The sequence below is a fragment of the Rhinoraja longicauda genome, chromosome 2 (genome assembly GCF_053455715.1).
Source record: "Rhinoraja longicauda isolate Sanriku21f chromosome 2, sRhiLon1.1, whole genome shotgun sequence".
NCBI classification, from domain to species: domain Eukaryota; kingdom Metazoa; phylum Chordata; class Chondrichthyes; order Rajiformes; family Arhynchobatidae; genus Rhinoraja; species Rhinoraja longicauda.
This window is the reverse complement of record NC_135954.1, coordinates 112164374-112171359: the sequence shown is the minus strand read 5'-3', so window position 1 is coordinate 112171359 and position 6986 is coordinate 112164374. Positions and strand designations below refer to the sequence as shown.

The following is a 6986-nucleotide window of genomic DNA, read 5'->3' as shown; positions in this document are numbered from 1 at the left end:
GGGGCGTCTCGTTTCAGCGGCGCAGCTCAATGACTCCAAACAGTTAAATACTCGAGACACAAAGAACCGCGGTTGCTGGAGTCTTACGAGGAACAAAACTGAAGAAGGATCACCCCCATCCCACCCCATACTTCGCCTCTCCATGTCCCCCGGAGAGGCTGCCTGACACGCCGAGTTACTGTGTGTTGCACGCCAGGGTTAAATGCTCACCTGACAATATGTGGACTCGTTAGCTCGGGGAGGTAGAGGGGGGGGGGGGGGGGGAAATGGGTGGTCACACCAAGGTGATTGAGGGGTGGGACAGTGCCCTGCCTTGGGCCGAGGTTTGACCCCTCTCTCGCTGTCATTGTTGTCTCACTCACCCTCTCAGCGCACGTCACAGAGCCGGGGTAGAGGGGGTGAAAGGCTCGTCGCCTCTCTCCCCCTAACACCAGCAGCCCGGCCAAGGGGAAACAGGGGAGGAGGAGAACTATGGACAACAACGACAAGACACGCGGCAGCGCCCCCGACAACCCCCACAGGGCCGGCAACCAGACCCCTGGCCCGGGACACCAGCCCAGATCAAGCCCTAGGGGTGCGGCTGTATGTGATACCAGCACGTCCCCGAACGGGACCTGCCCCTACCCAGGGGCATCCTCGGACAACGGTGGTGGTTAGTACACAGCTAATACTCTATCCTGGGTCCGGGCAGTTGTCTATGTGTTGACTGTCGCGGGGGGGGGGGGGGGGGGCAAGACCAGACTGGCTCACAGAATGGCTGAAGTTAGTCACGGGCAAATGCTGGCTTGGTTAGGCACCAACTCTCCCAAGGCAGCAATTCGGGTCTGGAATGAGGACCCCTGTAACCAGCAAACATTGCACGGTCTACCAGGGCCTCGCCTGTTGACTATTTAATGCTCACTCCCTTAAGTGATGAATTGCTTTGTTATCCTTATGAGTGAATGACAATCTTCTCCTCTTAGGATTTAGAGTCATAGAAAACAGGTCCTTCAACCCACTCCTCCATGCTGACCAAGATGCCCCATCTAAACTAGTCCCATTTACCTGCGTTTGACCCATATCCCTCGAATTCTTTCCTATCTCTATACCTATCCAAATGTCATAGAGACATACAGCATGGAATCAGATCCTTTGAACCAACTCGTCCATGCCAACCAAGATGCCCCATCTAAGCTAGTCCCATTTGTCCATGACTGGCTCATATTCCTCTAAACATTTCCTATCCATGTACCTGTTCAAATATCTTTTAAATGTTGTATTGTACCTGCCTGAACTATCTCCTCTGGCAGGTCATTCCATATACCGACCACGCTCTGTTTCCCCTCAGGTTCCTGTACATTTTCCTCCTCGAACTTTAAACCTATTATGTCCTCTGGTTCTTGATTCCCTTACCCTGGGGGGGGGGGGGGGGGGGGGAACTGCATTCACTCTATTCACAAAATGCTGGAGTAACTCAGCAGGTCAGGCAGCATCTCGGGAGAGAAGGAATGGGTGACGTTTCGGGTCGAGACCCTTCTTCAGACTGCATTCACTCTATCTTTTACCCTCATGGTTTTGAACACTTCTATAAGATCACTCCTCAGCCTCCAGCATTCCATTAAGTCCTAGCCTGCCCAATCTCTCCGATAGCTCAGGTTCTGGCAACATCGATTTCTTAGACATATTTGGGATACATCCTTTTTTGAAAGAAGTGCTCCGTTGTACAGTGACTATATTTGAAGGCAATTCTCACTTGTGCATGCAAGTTTTGGGGAATTATATACCACCCCATTCTAATAAAAGAGTGTGGGAACTTTCTAATGAGCCTTCCATATTATAATTGTTCTCAGTCATGTGTGACATTTTGATGTATTAAGACTACATGCATTCTTTAAATTGCACTTAATACCTGCCATTTCATAATGGAAATATATAATTGCAGATGAGTTATTAAATATATTAAAAACTTTTATGGCATTTTGTGATTATCTTGCGCTAGATCAGCAATTAAGTAATTTTGAGTGTATAAGGAAACATGCCTTATTTTCCATGCAAGCAAATGGTTCTGATCCTGATCACATGCCCCACCCTACATCAAAAATATTCTAACCCACCTCTCTAACTCCAGGTCCCTCAGGTCGGCCGACTTGGGGCTACTCACTATCCCGCGGTCTAGGCTTAAGCTCAGGGGTGACCGCGCTTTTGCGGTTGCAGCTCCTAGACTGTGGAACAGCATCCCTCTCCCCATCAGAAATGCCCCCTCCATCGACTCCTTTAAGTCCAGGCTCAAAACCTATTTCAACTCCCTAGCGTTTGAGGCTCATTGAGGAGGCGCTGTGAACTGTTTTGTATGTGCTGTTATGTTTGCGTGCTACTGTATGTTTCATTTTTTCCTTAGTACCTAATCAGATGTACAGCACTTTGGTCAACGTGGGTTGTTTTTAAATGTGCTATACAAATAAAATTGACTTGACTTGACTTGACATGCATTGCTGTGTAAAGAATGTGTGCTTGAGGATAGATCCAAGCAATGACACAAATTTCTATCTCACTGGTTTTTAGAATTAGGATTGGTTTCTTATCAAGGTACAGTGAAAACCTTTCGTTTGCGAACTATCCAATTAAATCAGATCATATTATACCTGAGTACAATGAAACCATATCCAAATACACCATGGGGGGAAAAATAAATAAATACCAGAGTGCAGAATATAGTTTACAGCTGCATTGTAGCGTTACGGTTCCAGAGAAAAAGTCTGCAATGAGGTAAGTTGGAAAATCGGGACTACACCCTAGTTAAGGGAGGACTGTTCAGTAGTCTGATAACAGCTGGGAAGAAGCTGTTGCTGTCTTTGGGAGTACGTGGCTTCAAGCTTTGTTTTAGAATTGAGAGTCATGGAGTCATAGAACTGTACAGCACGGAAACAGGCCCTTTGGCCCATCTAGTCTTGCCGACCAAGTTGGCATTGCTGTATTATCTATAGAATCGAGCAACCTTCTAAATGAAGGAAAGGAAGATCCAGAGGATGCCAGCATGGCCCAGAGAGATCAGGACACAAGAGCACCTTGCAACAAACCCCACGCAGTACTGAGAAAACATTTTGAAACATAACCATAACCTGTTTTGCAGCATCGGGTGAAAAGAGCCGCAACACATGATGGCAAATAAGTTTTTACACAACCGTGCCTTCAGAAGAACAGGTAAATGACAATTTTACCTGCACTAAAACACTTTAGCGATTAAGTTATTACAACTGATGATCCTTGTAGGTAAGGATGGCACAGTGGCGCAGCTAGTAGAGTCACCACCTCACTGTGCCAGAGACCCAGGTTCAATCCTGGCCTTGGGTGCTGTCTGTGTGGTGTTTGCACGTTCTCCCTATGCCTGCCTAGGTTTCCGCCAGGTGCTCCAGTTCCCTCCCACATTCCAAAGACTTGTGGGTTTGTAGGTTAAAAACAGACTCAAAGTGCTGGTCTAACCACTGGTCAGGCAGCATCTTTGGAGAACATGGATAGGTGACGTTTTGGGTCAGGACCTTTCTTCAGACTGTCTTTGTAGGTTAATTGGCTTTGGTAATATTGGTCCTGGTGTGTAGGGAGTGGATGCAAGAAATAGAACTAGTGTGAACAGGAGATCGATGGTTGGTGTGGACCTTGGGAGCTGAAGGGCTTGTTACCTAAACTAAACTAAACTCAACAGTAAACACCATTTAAAGTACCATTAGAATCAGGAATCTTTTTCAGGTAAATCACTGAACAGAGTTATTGAGCCTGGAAACAGTCGTTCGGCCAACTTGTCCATGCCTATCTGAGCTAGTCCCATCTGATGAAGGGTCTCAACCTGAAACGTCACCCATTCCTTCTCTCCAAAGATTCTGCCTATCCCGCTGAGTTACTCCAGCTTTTTGTGTCTACCTAGTCCCATTTGCCTGTGTTTGGCCTATGTCTCTTTCAACCTTTACGTCCATGTACCTGTCCAATTATAAGTCACAGCAGCACCTAGATTTGTTGCAATAATTCAGTCAAGATTGGGGAATCAAAGAATTTGACCAACATATAACCTGTAATGGAGGTACAAGAGACTGTAGATGCTGGATTTGTGAACAAAACACAAAATGCTGGTGGAACCCATCGGGTCAGGCAGCATTTGGGAAGAGAATGGATAGGTAACATTTCGTTCTGGACCTTTCTTCAGATGGAAGAAGTAATTACTAGGGTGCAAGGAAGTCTTCAGTTGAAGAAGAGTTCTGACCCAAAACATCACCTGTCCATTCCTTTCCCAGATGCTACCTGTCCTGCTGAGTTCCTCCAGCACTTTGTGTTTCAACGTGTAATGGAATAAGCTGTTTTACAGCAGAATAATGTGGATGGAAGAACATTGGAAAATCTTCCCTGCTCAGCTAATTGAGCCTGGCAATGAAAGATTACACCCAGACGCAATTGACAAAAAGTTTATTTAGTATTTTCAATAACCATGACATTCTGCATTCCCTACAATTTAGATGCATGGGTGGGGAAAGGGACAGGTCGATCACATGACAAATATATAACTGACGCATTTTTCTTCTCATATTTTCCAGGTGCACTTAAGAACTCGTGAGATGGGCCGGTGGATCATTTTGCAAATAAGTTGTTGTTCACTCTGACTTTTGTTCTAAAGACATTGTTATACCCATTAAAACTTGGCATCCAACAGAACCAATCTCATTGTGTTACTTCTATTTATTTCAATCCTCTTCCTCAATCATACCAAAGTTGGGCCAGTGTAGAACATGGTTCATCTCTCTCAGAATATAAGGCAGTCTGAAGAAGGGTCTCGACCCGAAACGTCACCCATTCCTTCTCTCCAGAGATGCTGCCTGCCCTGCTGAGTTACTCCAGCATTTTGTGTCTAGGCACATTGATAAATCAGCTTCATCATTTATATTTTTTAATTAACTTGCTTGCTACCTTCCACGATTCAACCCATCCCTCAAAAACATTTAAGAGACTTTTAGATAGGCTTAAGGATGGATATACAGGAAATGTGGGGTTATGGAATATGTGCAGTTGGTCATGGCATCATTTTCGGCACAGACATTGTAGCCCAAAGGGTCAATGTTATACAATCCCTTTTTCTATATTCTAACATGCCAGAGAGTCTGGATTTGACCGCAAAGTTGACTCAGCAGATCAGGCAGATATCTTATCCAGCTTTCTCACCCCCACTCTGTTACTCTGAAGAATGTCCCGCACCTGAAACATCACCTGTCCATCCCCTCTGCATTTGCTGTCTAACCTACTGAGTTCCTCTAGCACTTTGTGTTTTGTTCGATTCCAGCACCTTTAGATAAATTTGTCTACTTTTGCATTCCAACTATCTGGAACCGGAGGCCAGAATTCCATTAGAGTTTGAGTTTTTATACCTGTAAAGGAGTATTTAATGGTGGCACAGTGGTGCAGCTGGTAGAGCTTGCTGCCTTATGGTGACAGAGACCCGGGTTCGATTTTGACCTTGGGTGCTGTACTGTGGGGTTTGCACGATTTCCCTGTGACTACGTGGGTTTCCTTCGGGTGCTCCGGTTTCCTCCCACATCCCAAAGGCGTGTGAGTTTGTTGGTGTGCAGGGAGTGTGTAGCCATGGGTGTGAAGGGAGTGGATGAAAAAGAGGGATAACATAGGACTAGTTTGAGTGGTCGGAGTGGACTCGGGAGGCCAATGGGGATGTTTCCATGCTGTAATTCAATCAATCAATGCCTTGGCCCTATTACAGACTGTTCTTCAGGCATGTAGTTCAACTCTCTCCAGGGCGTCTCCCTGCTGGTGAAGCAGTGAGGGTCAGATAATCCGATACCCCCTCACTCAACCCATAGCACTAATCCCGTGACTGTGCCTACCTGCCGTGGTCCCGGGTGTGGGATGGCACCAATTTGCAGCACAGGGCGCAGTAATGCAAATGGTGACTGGGCCTCATTTGGTGAAACCAGAATCCTTGTTTCCAGCTCCTCACTGACAAAGATATTCTCATGTTTTAAATATCACTGACATTCAGTAATAATTTAAATATATATATACACATGCAGCAAAAACTATGTAAAACTGCAGCAAACTAATTAATAGCATCAATATAAACAGAAATCAGGAAAATTATACCACACCCTTGATCCTACCTTGTTTAGAAGACCAGTAGCAACATTGTTGCTGTACAACAGCCAAACCTGATGTCCTGTGTAAGGGCCAGATATGCAGTACATCCCCCCCCCCCCCCCCCCCCCCCGTTCAGCATAGTTCAGGCACCACACAAGGACAAGACCTCGGAGCAGTGGGAAGATCAGAAGTGGAGACTGAGGTAGGTGGAGTCAAAGTCATACTGAAGAGGTGTGACAGGGGAGCTCCCACGGTGGACCTCATGGGTCAAGTCAAAGGAGTTTAATTGTCATCTACACCAGGAATGGAACAATGAAATTCTCATTTGCTCCAGCTTTCGTGCAGTAACAGCAAATAAATATACAATAATCAATAATGCAATAAGTTATCACTTATACTTGGTGACCGCACCACATTAGTACAAACCGAATTACATATTGCAACTTAAACAAGGTAGTTTGGTGCTGAGGCAGGGTTGGTTTTAGGGTTGTGCAGTGTGGTTCAAGAGCCTGATTTGATGGGAAAAAGCTGTTCTTAAACCCGGAGATCATGGTCCTCAGTCTCCTGTACATTATGCCTAAGACGAGAGCATGGCCAGGGTGGTGTACAGGTTTTGATGAAATTGGCTGCCTTTTTGAGGCAGCGCTTCCTGTAGATCCCTTTGATGGTGGGGAGCTCAGTACCTGTAATGGACTATCCACAGTCTCCTGGGCGTTTGAGTTACTGAAGCATGCCATAATGCAACCAGTCAGTGTGCTCTTCACCGTACACCTACAGGTGTTCCTGCAACATTACAGTGATCTTGTGTGTGTGGTGATCCCATGGCAGTTGAGGTGACTTGGTTTGCTGGACAATAACTTGCTCACCATGAAGAAGTTCAT

The 6986-nt window shown here is 45.9% G+C and overlaps 1 long non-coding RNA gene across 1 annotated transcript; it reads left to right on the top strand.

Moving 5' to 3' along the window:
* Positions 1 to 380: 380 nt before the first annotated feature.
* Positions 381 to 4674, top strand: LOC144610855 (uncharacterized). The gene is made up of 3 exons (XR_013549454.1): positions 381 to 652; positions 3110 to 3180; positions 4560 to 4674. It is a non-coding gene; the product is annotated as an uncharacterized LOC144610855 (long non-coding RNA).
* The last annotated feature ends 2312 nt before the right edge of the window (positions 4675 to 6986 follow it).